The following is a 17296-nucleotide window of genomic DNA, read 5'->3' as shown; positions in this document are numbered from 1 at the left end:
GGGACTAGGTACAATCAGCCACGAATATCCGAGCCTCTACTTGCAAATTCTAAAACTAATTAAGGAAACCCAAGGGACGAAAATTAACTTCCTGCTTGTCAATATATACTAGAGGGTGAATATGTCCCACAAAAAGAACTTCATCAAATCAGTAATGGACTATGTCGATGCGACCATGATAGAATGGGAAGATGCTCGGATCATTATATGCGGGGATCTGAATATTAGGCTGCTCAACATAGAAGGCTGGCCTTTGAAAGAAGCAGAACTGAAGGAGAGAGCCCAGAGTTGGTATGTTGCTGCCTATTCCCTAGATCTCCACATGCTTAAAGCACAAACAGAAGGGGACAGACCGGGGGCTTGTACATGGGGGAGAGGCGAGCAAAGATCTTGCTTAGATTACTGCTTTATGACAAGAAACTTGAATGAGGGGTGGAAAGATTTGAAGTGGTAAAACAGTCAAATAGTGATCATGACTTACTGTCTATTTCCCTGTGAATGGCAAACCTGGTGCAGCGATAAGGAAAAATGTGTCCTGCAGAGCTAACATGGCGAAATAACAGACTTAGGACCTCATTACGAGTTTGCCGGCGTCCATCCTGCTTTGGGACTTAAATGCATGGGCAATTGAAGCTGGAATATAAGACTCAAGACAAACTGGGTTTGTAAAGGGTGTTGGAACCTCTCTAAATGTATTCATTATTAACATCTTAAAACAGAGGGCGTTGGAGACAAAAACGTGCGTGTACATGGCCTTCATGGACCTTGCGTAGGCCTTTGACGGGGTGAACAGACAAAGATTGTGGTTGAAACTAAGAACATTTTATTGCCCTGGCCGACCTGCTGGAGGCCATGGATTCCTTGTGCACAAAAACATCCATTCACACAAGGCTGTCCACCAGGGGCCTTTTGTCAAGACGGATCCCAGCGTATCGGCAGGGTTGTGCATTGGCCCGTTACTCTTTAGTCTCTGTATAGCCTATCTGGTGGACTCACAGAAAAAGGTTAGAGCCTTTGCACGCACAGTGAACGTAACTGAGGTCCCTTGGGTTCTGTTCGCCGACGACCTGGTATTCCTGGACCAAATCCAAATTGCCCTACAAAGAAGAATCAAAGCCTTTAATGAATATCTCAAAGTGAATGGCATTAAGATAAATGTAGGGAAATCAAAGGACATTGCCATGACGTCAGCGCACATGAAACAGGGAACCAAGTTCACATGGAAAGTGGGGAACCAAGCATTAGAGGTGGTTGAGTCGATAATCTATCTGAGAGTGACAATAAATAAGAACATAGACGTTAAAGGGCAATACCTTGCACTAAGGGCCAAAGTAACCAGGCTGACAACGCAGGGGGCAGCCATACATAGGCGCTATGGTAAATATTCTATGGTACCGCTTATCTCATTCTATCGCCAGAAGGTAGTACCGATCTTGACCTATGGGGCTGAAACAGTGTTAAACTTAATGTGGAAAGTGTGGGAACGATTGGAGGGACTCTTCTGGCGAAGGATCCCAGTATTGCCAACCTCATTATCAATGGTTTGTATCAGATATGAACTGCGATCACAATCTTTGGCTTCAATAGTCCTGTGGAAATATGCAGCACTATATAGAACATGTACCGTGGAACCAATTGAAAACCCTTTTTCTATTTTGGCTCCTCAAAAGTGGGTCCAAGAAGGAACTATGAAGAGGTGGAGAGCTAAAGTAGAGAGTATTCTCGTAGACAAGGATATTGAACTGAGTGAACTAGCATCCAATCCAGTAAAACTATAAAAGAAACTAGAGGAGTTATACTGGATTGAAACTATTGAGAAAAGGGGTAAAGAGAAAATGAGACCAATCCTAAACATGGAACAAAAGGGGACGAACCAATTGCCAATCTTTCTTAAAAAATTCCCATCTGCTTATTATAGCGACCTCTTGCATAGACGTAGGCTAAAAATCTTAGTCACAAGGGAAGTTCAACTAACAAGGAGGCAAATTGATCTGACAGATGCACAATGAAGGTACTGTAGGGAGGGGGTAGTGTGGAAACCCTCTATCTTCTAGCTTACTCCTGTAAAGCACTATCTGAAATATGATCAAGATTTCTTGAGGCCCATGTTGGCCAAACATTGGCTCTATCGGCCGAACAGTGGTGGGAATGGGTTTGCTAGGAGACAGAACTAGTTTGGTCCTAGCAACTATGAAATTAGTTGATTGTGTGCTTAAGGACAAGGAGTAATGGAACGAGAAGCGCAAACAAGGGAGATCCTTTGTGAATTATGTAACTAAATTGAATTTAATTTTAATTTCATTTGACCTATTTCAGGATCTGATATTTGATTTTAAGGGTGAATGTTAAAGAACTGCGATGCTATGGATGTAATTGTTAAAGGTTTTAATCTGTTAAACCAATAAAAGATTTAAAAAAAAACAAAAAAGAAAGCAGAAACTAAACACAAAATATTTGACCTTGTACGACATCGAATGAGAGCAGCATTTCCCTGTTTAAATTGTCACCACTGTTGCATTGTTATTCCGGGTGTCAATAAGACACCTGTACTCAGGTAAATTGAATATGTTGTATAGTTACGCTACATGTGAGTCAATATTAGTTATCTGTGGTCTCAACAGTCCAGGTGCCTTATATTATGTAGGGGTGACTTCTTAAAAGCCAAAATATAGATTGACTTGACGTAAGTGTGACATATGATTGTGCATTACTAAATCTCCCGTAGCAATACGATTCACTGAGATACGTCAATATAAAGTTGTGAAATCTCCATCAAGAGGGAGAAATGTTTCTAAAAATGCTAGCACTTTGAGAGTTATTCTGAATCTACAAAATGTGTTTGCTGTCCTTCAAAGGAAGGAACCTTGAACGGGACTCGAACTGCTACATTTGAATTACCCTGTTCACATGTAATACCATTTTTAGTGACCTAATAGTTTAAGGTATTCAGCTGGAAGATTTGGTTATAATGATTCTTGTATCAGCTATGTAATGCGAAGTTCATCCAATTTCTGTCCGTATTGCTGTCCTACATGTCTGACTTGCAATTTGTATTATGTGTTAAATTACAGATCTGGTTAACATATTTTACCCATTACAATTTGATTCTCCATGTCATTAAGTGTAAATGTTATATATGTATGCTAGACCTAGTAGTAAGGGGGTTTCTAACTAAGTACTACCAACATGGTGCTGGACCTGGCCATTGAAACTAGCCATGTGGAGTGTTCCACATGCAGTTTAACACTGCACGGCAAAAGCGGATACTGAAGGAGTCGGTAACTCGATGTATAAAGCAAGCATTAGCATGCTGAAATGGTACATTGATTCATCTGCAAGTTTTTTTCGATTAGTTTTTTGCAGAAATTATTTTACCGAAAAACAAATGGAATAATATATGGGGTGAGTAAGGGGACATAAGGAGTAGGGGGTTGGGTATAGGTATTTAATAATAGGGATGGGGAGGCTTGAGGGGGAATCTCCCAAATATATATTTAAAAAAAATGTTCAACATTTTTCAGCAAAAAACTCATTGAAAAAAACTGGCGATAAAAGAACATAGAACCGTTGAAACTGTTTGGTTGTGTGAAGTTTACTTCACAAATAGTAGCATTGTAGTGTTAAGCTTAGTTTCTGATTTGATGCTATTGGTTGGCTTTGGGGAGAATCATCTATTTAATAATCCTTTTTGTGTGTTAGTTTACTAAGCTATACAGATGAAAACATGTTTTTGATATATAAGGTCAAATTGTAATTGTTCATATATGTTGCTTACTACCTCTTTGACTGTTATTGTTGGTGCTTTTTTTGCCAAGATGTTTTTAGTTTTCATGATTATTTAATTAGTCAGTATTTAATTAGTTAGTTCCCTATTATGTCTTCCATTGTAGAGTTGTTGTTGAAGATATTTTTTATATGTATTCTGGGATACACCACTCCTGTAGAGCTTTCTTGGATGTTTCCACAACAAACGTTCTTGATCGTTAGATCCGACGATCGGTCTATCTGAAATTAAGGTTACCTGCATTACATCTCTATTTAAGATATTGATTAGGTTTTCTGGAATTGATGGTCTAAATATTTTTTGTGTTCCTTTTAGATCAATTAAGAAGGGAGGTTCCTGTTCTCTAGGTGAACAGGTATTTTCCTGACGAAGTGGGGGCAAAGTCATCTGTTGTGGTCTCAGACCGTGCTGCTGACCCGAGTCTGTTTGCTGTATTTATTCGTGGAGGAGGAGCTTGCACACTGTGTTACATGCAAAGTGCTTAAATGTGCCAAAAGAGTGCAGACGAAGTGGAGGCAAAGTGGTCTGTTGTGGTCCATTGACGACCGGAAGGGCATCAGAGGATTTTTGGCTGTTCCATCTTTTTCATCCACCCCCTCTTCTTTGCAAAACATATTTTTGCTGATTAAATACCTTTATACTTTTGAAAGGTAAGCAAGCAAATAAATGTATTGTTGTTATACCTTATTGCCAAAGATTATCTGTTGCATTAATTATTATAGAAGGCAGACCCTAGTCTTTGCCCGACTTAAGAAATGCCTGGGAAATTGGTCAATAAGATCAGGACTTACAATTTAAGGAAGGGCAAACCTTACAGAAACGCCACACAACAAGGACACAAATTGAACAGCATGAAACCCAAAGAGGCTCTAGTCGTGGAAGCAAGGGTGCGAGAAGCATTAAATCCTGATTGTCCTGATGCACATGCACAAGGCAAAATAACAGCCTTTTTTCACCTCAATGGTGATGGTAACAGAGGAGTTAGTAAAAAGGGCAGGGACATAAAAAAGCAGAGATGGCGGCTCCTTTGGAAAACCTGAGCCGCTCCTATTCCCACTTTGGTAACATAGATAACAACACATTGTTTGAGCTCTGCTACTCCTTGCAGGGGGCAAAACTGCTGCAAACATCTACAAATACTTCAAATGTAGTTACTATTTGCACTACTGCACTAGTGCCAACAATCTCACCTGTGCCTATTGCTCAAGGCCAATGGCAAGGAATGTCTGCGACCCCTAATTTATACCCATATTTGGTTGAAGATTGTAGTTTGGGATAGACGGCGCAATCTAATCGAACGACCAATAGTGACATCAGTATCACAAGCTATAGCCCAAACTCGAGCCTTGGAGTACTATAGTTTGCCGTAATAATTGTGCCGAATTTATGTGGTGCAATTCATCAAGATTTAAAACTTCTGAGTGACTCTATATTATCCCTAACAAGTCTGCTTCAGCAGAAGAAAACATCTGACTTAAGCGAAATAATTTAGGGCAGTATGGAAAAGGCCCTATCAGCAGAGCCCAAGGGTAATACCATCATGGGTAAGAGTTTAGAGGAAGAACCTGTGACAGAAATGGAGGATGACTCGATTATCTACATGACACGAAAGGAGAGGTGTTTGGCTAAACACCAAAAGCATTGTGAGGAGAATTTTATTCCACTCGCAAATTGTTCTGCAAGTGACCCCCCAAAGGAATCACTAAACTCAACCATTGCTTCAATTCTACAGCCTAAATCTAAGAGTTCTAGGAAAAAGGAAATTCAGCGCAAATAAATGCCCCAAAAGAATGCAGGCATGCTAACTAGTAGGCTTGTTAAGGAGGGCGGAGCAGGACCTGTAGTAAGCCTGAAGGAAGATCCTAATCAATCTACTTGTGACTCTCTTAACGCTAGTCAAAACAGAGAGTACACTGACACATTCAGCCACGGGAAACAAAACCCACCAAGATGACTGATAAAGGAACTCCCATCTGAAAAGTGGAATATTGACAAGCCTGAGAGCGTGACAAGATTTTTGGAATCTGAAGATGTTCACGATCATTGTGGATCTGCCTGACTCAACGAAGAAGAGGATAAACCGTTCAGAATTCCCAATACTGCTCCATAAAATCCCCACCTTAAGACTGCTAAACTCAGGTGATTTGACTTTGTGGAACCCTTGAACATTAACAATGCCAATATCTCACGTATGCATTGTTCTGCCCCAGAAACTGCATTTGATACATCAACATCGCTCTACTTTTATAAATTTAGGTTATTTGCTAGATAGTGAAGTACACATCTTCCGAATTGCCACTATTTGCTGCAAAAAGTGGATAAAAAAAGATCCTTGAGAATGTAGCAAGAAAGGTAACGCTCCTGCCATGATAATGAAGGCACGCCTCTGTACGCTCACCCCAGAATAAATGCAACCCACTAAGGAAAAAGGCCAAAATATTGCTTTCAAAGATAACACGTTTTAATCGCACAAAAGGTAAAGGTGTAAGCAAAGGACTCTGCTTCTCGAGAACATTCTGCGAGAGTCTGCATGAACAACAAATTATAAAGGTGTCCGGCCTCATCAAATGCATCATCACATACAGTCGAAAATAGCAAGACTGGTTGGTTAGGCCCTGTGCATGGGTCTGCTCCATAGGGGATATCAGGCTATGATTGGCTGCGGCCCTGTCTGCTTGCCTCTTCACATGTGGGGTCAGCTGGGCTCATCTCTCCACAGACCGAAGGTCAGGCGTTTCACATGTTGCCATTCCATGGTTATTTTACCTCGATAACACTATTACATCATTATAGCATGCACCTGGGAAACCTGAATATTGGCACGGGGGGAAGGGCCATGGTCATGCTGACCCACACATTCTCTGCTCTGTTCATATCGCACTCTCCGCAGCCAAGGCTTACACCCTCATTTTGAGCTACAATGTATTTCTCCCTGTACCTCGTACTACAAAGGATGTATTCATGGGATAAGGTGAAATGGTCGTGTTCGTTCAGATCTTTCATGGCCACAGGTTTTACTGTTGGTGGCTGGAGGTCACCCACTATCATGAAAAGCAGGGGTTCTTGGACTGGGTCAGTGGTGGGTGCCCTTACTCTTGGCGGGCTGGGTGGGGGTTGGAGGTCTGCTGTTGGTCGGGCTGTGATGAATGTGCCGCAAGGAGCCTGGTGCTGTCTCATGGTCTTGCAGGGCACAATCCTCTCTGGGATAATATGTGATTGCAACAATTAAGGAACAAAGGGAAGTTTCTATGAGAATCAGAAATGCAGGATCATCTCTCCTCAGCGCTTGGTCCTGTTCAGGTTTCTCCAGAGAGCCTATGTTTACCGCACGTACATGCAGGACTGAATGGGTCTACCATAACTATGAAAGTTGCGTCTCTTTAAATGCGCGCACTAAGTCTATGTATGTATAGTTCCTGCAATATTGTGTTTGTTCTGGGTTTCTTAGCATGGCTCTCTCCCCTTGGTATATCACGCGTCTGTCTATAGGACTCAGCTCACTCTAAAGAGCTTATGGGTGGTGAGAAAGACTAATATTCTTCCCAACATTCCCCCCTTTTGTTACTTCTACAGTAATTCATTCCTTTGTATATTTGCGCTCATTTTCCCTTCTCACCACAGCTTTATATTGGGATCGTCCATTTATTGGCATCCACGCCCTAGGTACATTCCGCAAGCTTTCTGTCGCTGGTGCATACTCTTCAGGAGTACACGTCATATAGGTGCAGGCCCTGTCCCATGCTAAATCTACCCATACTTCCTTATAGTTTTCATGGTCGGGGTGACTATAATAGTGTGGTATAATGTCTACCTCATCTCCGTACGGTATGGGGACCATGTGGCGGACAGGGGGGTCAGTTTGTACTTCTATCTCTTTTGTATTAGGAGGTACTTTTGAAACGCCAATTGACACCATCATCACTGCGCTATTAGGTACTGCTTTGGCAGAACTCCTGAATCCCAATTGGCACGTGCAGATAATGACCAGGATGAACACATTGATTGGCACCAGCATCTTCGCCAGTGCTCCCAGCCAGGGCGGGGCACAGCTGAAGGCAGCCTGAACTGGTCCCCCTCTTGAACCCCAGCTTCTTTCTTCATTTTGGCCCCTTATCCTTGTACTGCAGCAATGGCGTGTAACAGGGTTCCGTTTTCTGCATCTGCATCTTCTGATGTTCTCTTTTTCTCCGCAGCTGGCCATATGGCTCCTTCCCAGGGAGAATGTGAACGTCTGGTGGTGGAAGCGTGTTTGGTTCTGCGATCGTTGGGGACACTGTTGGTGCTTCGTCAGGTAGTGGCCCCAGGAATTTCTGCATGCCTTTTACTGTAACTAGCTTAGGCATGGCACGCACTGTTGCTGCTCTGTCAGTTATAATTCTCTTGCCGTCCACTAAAATCAGTTGCCCTAGATAGAGAACTTCAAGCTGAAAGTATTGAAATTTGGCCTTATCAACTTTGTAACCCTTGCACGCTACCAGTTGTAGCAGGGGGATAGAGTCTCTGTGGCAGCCTTGCTCACTTTTACCCCACACCAATAAGTCGTCTACGTATTGGATGACCATGCTGGGTTATGAATGTTACCTAGGTCTTCATGTAATATCCTGTTAAATATGCTAGGACTCTTGCAATACCCATTGGGTGAACAAGTGTGCTTGTAGCGCTTTCCGATGTGCGCAAATGCTGTGAGGTACTATGAGTCTGGGTGCAATGGTATTGAGAAAAAGGCGTATTTTAAGTCGACCACTGTGAAGTGCGTCGCTTCTTTGGGGATGCTACACAAGATGGAGGCCGGTTTGGAATGAAGGGAAACTCCTTCTGCGCTATGTCATTGAGGGGGCAGAGATCCTGGATCATTCTTCTACTACCCCCCCAATCGCTTTCTTAACAGGTTATGTGGCCATGTTAAATGGTGATGTAGAGGGCATTATAATCCCTTGGTATAACAAAGCCTGTATTGTGTCCTTTATCCCCTCTTCGGCCTACCTTGAGAGTGGGTATTGTTTTACTCGAGATAATACTGCTCAATATTTAATGTGATTCGGACTGGGGTCACTTCTTTTAGGAGTCCTACATCGTGTGGCTTAGTTGCACACAACTGTATCGGCACATGTTGTAAGTCGCATTAGTTAAATGCCATGAGTGGGCTTTGCACTCTCCTATACTTCACCATAATATCGCTGGGGATGCAAATCTCAAGTATTATTTCCCCGTCGCTGTCATTGTCCTCAAAAGGTTCTGCGTCCGTTAGATCCTTAAGGGGTACAGCGTGATCCACAGTACAGTGCGCCATTGGCATCCGTGAGTGTCAGTACCTAAAACATCAATCCTTTTAGCTGATACCAACAGCCCCTCCAAGTCTAGCAACAGTTTAGTGCCAGCTACTAACACTGCGGACACTACAGGGCGGAAAATGAAGTCTGTTGGCACTCTCCAGCAGGTTTTTGTGATTTGCGGTACTGTCTGTGCAAGTACCGTTATGCCATAAATGAACATGTCTGGGTCCACGGGGATAAGTTGCACCACTACGTCACGTGCCTTGGCATGTTTCATGAGCATCGCCCTCATTGAACACATGCCTGGTGTGGAACACACAATGCCACTGTCTATGAAGGAGATAGTCATGTTCAACTTGCTAAGCAGATCCTTCCCAAGCAAGTTGACGGGAGAGCTTTCAGAATACAATAGGGGGGCACATACCACCCTGCCTCCTACCTTCACATCCAAATCTTTCATATAGGTAACCGTTAAAACAGTCCCAGAGAATCCCTGCATGCCAATGGTTTTGCCAGATAGCGGGATGTCACCTTCCCTAATGCATGATTTCTCAGCTCCTGAGTCTACCATAAAGATCTATCTATCTAAAGAGTATTTATATTGCACCACTCTCCCATAGGCCTCAGGGCACTCACAAGACCGACAGGCATAAAACAGATTAACTGTTTATTCTCTATCTCTGCCCCCACCAAGGGTTCCTCTTCTGGGTTTAGGGTCATCAACAGAACTGGACATGCAAGTGCTCTCTGAGGGCTGTCCTAGTCAAGATACGTGTTTGTTCCTGGTAACGACAAAGGGGTCCCCCCTTCACTGTGATGTCTTGGAAAGGGGCCACTGTGCCATTGGGCGCGCCACCGAAGGTGTTCGTGTTCCCTGCATGCTGCATGTTGTAGTCGGCCGGGTAGTGCTGTGCTGCCTGTTGGGGATGTCACAGTGGAGGGGGCCAGACATCCGTGGGCGTAGCTGGGTGTAAGCCTGGTGCATCTTGTATGATATTGAGGTCATTCTGGAGGGTAGTCCTTGGGGGTCCTTTGGGGTGGGGAGCGATAGTTCTGCTGGCCATAGTCATACCCCTGTCCCACTCCTGCATTCCCTTGAAAAATGTCCCCACTTCCCACATGTCCAGCACTGCCCCGTTTGCCCTCCCCTGGGTTCCGGTCCCCTGGAATCCTCCCCCCGTGATCACCTGAACCCACCTAGTCCTCACTGCAGCCCACCTTGCCACTGTGGCCCAAAGAATCGCTGGTTTCTGCCCCATTGTCCTTGTCCTCCTTCAGCCCACACTGCGGCTATCCTTGCATTTGTGAAATTGAGGGTATATCCTCCCTCCTCTATCTCTGCTGGCGTCGGTCCTGATGCCACCACAGCCACTTTTGCTAATTTATTCTGTAATCGTTTTGCTTCCTCTGCCTGTCGTCTTTGAAGCATTTCTTTCTCTCGCTCTTTTATTCTCCTAGAATGATGTACTATAAGGCTTTGAATCTCGGAACACCCTTTCGACTCGATGCCAGCGATTTTGTCAAGTGATTACTTCTTTTGGTAAGCCTTGTTTTATTATAAAATAGAAAAAGGGTACTGACTGGTCCCAGGTGTTACCTGTCTCCACCCTCCACATCTCTTGAACCTTAAGAGGAAACTGTGCAGCGTCTTCATCATCACCCATTGTACATTGCATGATGGACTGTAAATCTGGTGTCTGGGAATGCTCGGCGCAGAGCATACCAAATGTTTGCTTTGATCTTATTGAACGATGCTCCATTGTGAGCGTTGTCGGCCAGTGTTACTCCCGGGTATCCTGCCTTTACCCAAACATTGACAGAATGATCCCCAACTTCAGCCACCAATACGTTTTTAATGTCCCCTATTGCTAAGGGTACTCCCACTGTGTGTTTTTCAAAGGAGTATATCCATTTCCCTGCACTCGCCGTGACTGGTGGGAGTGCCGTAAGTAAATTGTTCTTATCCATCTATGCCCATGGTATGTATTGTGACCTCCGTGCTCCTTTGTCTATCAAGGGCATTTGCATTCTCGTCTTGCTCCGTCCGCCCTTAGTTGCACTTCCCTTTTTTCTTGCTATTGCCATCCAACCAAACCTTTCCCTCAACCTGCAGTCGCACAAATGTTCCACCCTTGGTGTGTGTTGAGGCGCTCACTCTGCCTCCCCAACCTCACCTTCTTCAACCTCATCAAACTCACTCCACTCCTCTTCGTCTCCCCTGCTGGACCCAAAATTCTCGTAACCCAAGCTATCCGTATCGCTGTCCCACTCTACGTGAACAGTCTTTATGGGCACTTTGTCTATTCTAAATAAAAAATCTCCTGACTTCCAATCATCTCCCGCTAGCTGCACCGGGGCCTCTGCTTTTTTATGTCACATGCTGCCCACAATCTGGTTAACTCTGTTTGCTTCAATGCTAGTGCGAATTCTAAATCTCTCGCGCTTACACCAGTGTGTGATGTGTGCACTGTGACCTCTAGAGGGAAGATATATGGGGCAGGTGGTGCCGTTGCTGGACATTCGTATCCGTAGACACATACGTTGGGTTCAGATATCCCTCTGAGGGAGGGGATGCTAAAGGGTAGATTTCTTTCTTGCCTGCCAAGCCTTTTCCCTCCTCTGGGACTGTATTTCAGTTATCATCATGTTGCCCCTCTTTCCTTCTTGTTGTCCTCTGGGTCCTCAAACATTTTCCAGAGGTTCAATATTTCACTTCTCTTCTTCAATGGTCTCCCCTGTATTTCGCTGTCAAGAAGGTAGACATGTGTTCCAATTAACTTCTGTCAAAGGAGCACTGCTCTGGCCAGGAGTGGGGCATTCCCCCTTTTCTCATCTCAGCCACGCACTGATTGTGATATTTCTTGATTTTGTCGCGATGTAACAGCAGAGCCTTGTACATGTACTCTACGGGCGTTTCTCCCCCCATGGTCACGTCTCTCGTGTGCCTGCTTATTTGAGCTACAAAACCACGAAGAACACACAGTCGAATTCCCCACCTACCATGTTCCCTGTTAGGACTTCTTTGTTTACACGATCTGCACTCCCCAAACACACACATCCCACACCACACCCTACCTGGCCCTCCTCCCTACACAATAATAATGCACTAAAAAAATAAACTAAAATAAATTAAAATAACAACCACTACTATTCCCAAGCTCTCTGATTATATAGAGCTCCAATGTGTTTCCTCCTTGTTTTCTTAGTTAAATAATAGTTGTGGCACCACCTTCCCCCGTCACTCGTAGAGGTTCCTTTTCCTTATTATTCTCCTTACAAAAAATCAATAAAACCATCACAATTCATAAACATGCCACACTTCCAATTCCATTTGCTGCATGTTCATACTGTTCACACTTCCCCATACATTTGTCCCCAACTTGTTATCTCTTGCCAGCCTATATTCACGCGTGCGCAGTCACTCAAACTCCTCAGTTCACAGGGTTCGAACACCAGCCTGCACCTCTCCTTGCGGCCGCACCCCGCTCTAAAGAGCAGGTAGGATTCTGCAAACACAGCTCCTGCATGGCCACTGGGAAGTAGGCGTGCTTGGGGCTGGTCGGTGTAGGTGGGTGCAGCCCTTCCAGAAAGGTCGCCTGGATACCTCTGCAGGTACGGGGGCACTGGTATCACATTTAGGTCACCAACTGAAGCCACACCCATGTACGCTCACCCCACAATAAATGCAACCCATTAGGGAAAAAAGGCCAAGAAATTGCTTGCAAAGTGTTAATCGCACAAAAGGTAAAGCTGCAAGCAAAGGACTCTGCTTCTTGAGAACGTTCTTCCAGAGTCTGCATGAACAACACATTATAAGGGTGTCTGTCATCCTCAAATGCATCATCATAAACAGTTGAAAATACCAAGCCTTAGGCATGGGCCTGCTATACAGAGGATGTCAGGCTATGATTGGCTGCAGCCTCGTCTGCTTGTCTCTTCTCATGTGGGGTCAGCTGGGCTCATCTCTCCACGGACCGAAGGTCAGGCGTTTCACATGTTGCCGTTCCATGGTTGCTTTACTATGATAACACTACTACCTCATTATGGCATGCACCTGGGAAACTTGGGGACTGGCACAGGGGAAGGGCCACGGTCATGCTGACTCACACATTCTCTGCTCGGTTCATTTTGCACTCTCCGCACCCAAGGCTTCCACCCTCGTTTTGATTTATAATGTATTCCTCCCTGTACCTTGTATTACAAAGGATGTATTTATGGGATACGGTGAAATGGACGTGTTCGTTCAGATCTTTTATGACCACAGGTTTTATTGTTGGTGGCTGGCATAGCTCTCAACCATTTGTCTCGCAAAGGCGGGTGAAATCACCCGATTTTGTTTCTGGCGGGTGAGACACCCATTGAAATGAATGGGCGTGCAGGAGACTTGGCGGGTGAGTCAGCCCTTTGCAAGGCGGGTGACACCCGCCAAAAGCGGGTGAGTTGAGAGCTATGGTGGCTGGAGGCTGCCCACTATCGTGAAATGCAGGGGTTCTTGCACTGGGTCGGTGGTGGGTGCCATTACTCTTGGCGGGCTGGGTAGGGGTTGTAGGTCTGCTGTTGGTCGGGCTATGATGAATACGCTGGTGCTGTCTCATGGCCTTGCAAGGCACATTCCTCTCTGGTATAATATGTGATTTCAACAATTAAGGAACAAAGGGAAGTTTCTATAGGCATCAGCAGCATGGGCTCATCTCTCCTCAGCGCTTGGGCCCATCAGTTTTCTCCGGCAGGGCCTGTTTACCGCGTGAACATGCTGGACTGAATGGGTCTACCATAACTATGAAAATGGCGTCCCTTTATATGCGCGCATTAAGTCTATGTATCTATCATTCCTGCAATATTGTGTGTGTGTCGGGTTTCTTAGCACGGCTCTCTTCCTCCTGGTATATTGCACGTCTTTCTATGGGACTCGCCTCACTCTAAAGTTCCTAGCCGGTGGGAAAGACTAATTTCCTTCCCGACATTTAAACAAAAATACACGTGGCGGGGAGTGGTTAAAAAATGTCCTTACTTGGCGGGGGATAGAGTACAATGATTCTGCAAAATTGCCAGCTGGAACACCAGGGGCCATTCACACATACTAGCTAAGGAGGGATCCCTAGACACTCTTTTACATTTTGATGTGTTCTGTTCTCCCCCATATACAGTGCCGGCTTCCACTTATATCAAAAGGTCGCAAAGAAAGGCCCACGGGGCCTCTTTATGGGGTACTTATTGTTGGAGTGAACAAGATCTGAACTATTACCAAAGGACAGTAACGGAAACGTTTTAGCTGTGAAATTTTCATATAGTGTGTGGAATTTTCATATAGTGAGGGAGAAGTTTGTAAAAGTATGCTGTTATTGAACGTGTATGTTTCACCCGGTGGTTCAGAATTTGAGGGCATTTTTGACTATATAGATATAGTTTGTACAGAATGGGCAGAGAATCTGAACCATGAAGTGATACTAGTTGGGGGAGACTTTAATGCCTGTTGCAAAGATGATGATGAGTGTGCTTATTTTGAAAATGTGAGTTTAAGAAGTGTGATATTACAAAAAAAACGTCAAATAAGCAAGGCAAACAGTGGCTGTCCTTTTTTATAGAGTGGGAACTAATTCTTAGTGGTAAAAGAAAGGGAGACTGCCCAGGGAAGGCCTCCTGCGGAAATGGTAGAAGTTGGGCTACTCTTAATGATTTCTTTTGCAGCAATGCACTTTTAGAAAATATTACAGATTTTACTATCCGGCCTAATTGTTTCAGTGACCATGCGATCTTGTCCTTGATTGTGGGAAGAGTAAAAAGTAAGAAAAAGGTAGCGAAGACAAATCACACTGGTAACTGCATCCACTGGTCTGGTGCAAACATACAAAAGGCTGCTGCCATTTCTCACACCACCCTGTACAACATTTTAAAATGTAACTGTTTTAATGCTAATGAAATGGAAGGATGGTTAAAACAGGTAGTTTATAGGGAAGAGCCATATCAAGGTAAGCGGTTTGCAACTACTGATAAAGAGCACATGAATGTATTTCATGTAGCAATCGGGGATGCCAAGCAGAATTTGATAAAGGAAAATGAGAAATTCCACTGGGTTGCATGTGTTTTTAACGAAAAAGAAACAACGAACTAAATAAATTATGAACGGAGAATAACGAACACAATATAAACGAAATGAATAGGGTTCAATGCAAAATGAAATATTACCGAAATTGAATAATCGAACATCGCATATGAAGAATTAGTAATGAACTGAAAGAGAGAAGGACCTAACCATGGAAGTCAAGCTCTTGAAAGAGATCTGATTGTTCTATAACGGTTGCTGGCTCTAAGCAAGTGTGAATTGAAGAAAAAAATGACTCACCAAGACCATACATTTACTTTCGAACACACCAAATCTAAACATCCAGATCGACAATCTTTCCAAATGCCATAACATCCCAAATGAAGGTATCCAGAAAGAAAAAAAAAAGTTCCTACGAAACCAAGAGTTTTTAAACTCGCCAAAATCCTTTAAAGAAAATTAAGTTCATATTCCGCAACCGGAAAAGGACTTACACATTCACATCCAGGAATCCAAAGAGGAAGAAATCCTGTAGAATTTTTAAGGTAAGAACACAGAAAAACGCAATATTCCAGAGCAAAACAAACTCCACAGAAACAAAACCGAAAGCCCGAAGAATCGAACGAAAAAATGCACCTCAATGCTTCTGGGCGGAGTACATTACAAAAAAAGCATTATAGAGGGCCACCTACTGGACAAAAATCGAAATGCAGTCAAATTTAACAGTTATTAGTACACATGCTTTTCTCATTTTCTTATGTATTTTCATTTTTTACATTTGATAAACCGAGAGATGTGTAATAAAAATGTGTTATTTTAGTTAATATATAAAAGAAATGATTTTATTTAATGTTCACTTGTAATGTGTTTGTTATTATTTCATTAGTTATGATCACTCTACCATTCCACTGGTCCTGAGAGCGATAAGATGGTGAGATCCACGATAGCCAAATGTAGTTACCAAAATTGGCTAAAGCGGTGGAAATTGACCATAACAAAGTCCAGTGGCAGCGCATGTTAGGAGTGTTAAGGAGCAGACAAACACATACACTACGGCAGATTGTGCCAATAGTTAAGAGAAATAAAGCAAAGCTCACTGTAAATCTGATCAAAGAGGAAGATCAGATAAATCACATAAGTACAAATATGGAAGAAATGGACCAACTTCCTCTAATTGATGTAAGTGGAGCAGAGAGGTGGCCAATTATAACGGCCCAAGAAGGAATTGTATCTGCCAGAGTGAAGTTAAAGAGCCCTAGGGCCCCAGACCCAAATGGCCTTGCAAATGCTGTACTTAAAAAAAAAAACCTAGAGGAGTGGGGAAACATTGAATTACTGTTTCAAAAGGTGTGCACAGAACATACTATCGTCAGATCATGGCAGAAGTCTATACTAATACCTGTCTATAAAAAGGGCGACAGGGGTTGACCAGATAATTATAGGCTGCTGTCCATGGTGGACGTGACAAGGACATTATTCACCTCCTTTGTGTGCAAGGAACTTCAGGGCAGGGTAGAGGAGAATGGTATTCTATATTCCTTTCCGACAGGATTCCCTCCGGGATCATATACAGTACACAACATAAGACTACTTGATAGGCTTATACATGGCGTGAGCCGTAAGGTCAACCCAGTGCTCTTTGTGACTTTTGTTGGCTTCCGGGAGCATTCGACCAGGTCAACAGAGCCATACTCTGGCATAAGATGGAGGCACTTGGATGCCCAGTAAGGTTACTTTATATAATTAAAGTCCTGCATGCCAACACCTGTGCGCGTGTACGTCTGGACAATGAAGGCGCATAGGTGTAGCCAGGTTTGTCTAGCAAATGGGGCCTGAAGCTAATGTAGTTGGGCCCACTGCGCTAACAAAAATATCTGTAAATGCCCACACAGCGCTGCTGAGGGCCTTGCCCCTCAGGCCCTACAGACAGCGGAGTCAAGCAAGGTTGTGTGCTGGCTCCCCTGTTATTTAATCTGTATCTGGCAGATTTGCCATCAGGTTTACTCGCCAGAGCCAGGTGTTCCCTTAGGATTGGCAACACCAGAGTCGCAAGCACGTTATACGCTGGTGACCTGGTGATCTTTGATCAGACCTGCTGTGGGCATATGCAGTAGAAAATGGACTGGTAATACATTTAGAAAAGACAAAGGGCATGCTTGTGGCAGGGAGCAAGGTTAACCAAACAGCTATAGTCAC

This window comes from Ambystoma mexicanum, chromosome 1q (genome assembly GCF_040938575.1).
Source record: "Ambystoma mexicanum isolate Mex_15411 chromosome 1q, UKY_AmexF1_1, whole genome shotgun sequence".
Classification (NCBI taxonomy): Eukaryota; Metazoa; Chordata; class Amphibia; order Caudata; family Ambystomatidae; genus Ambystoma; species Ambystoma mexicanum.
This window is presented reverse-complemented; position numbering follows the sequence as displayed.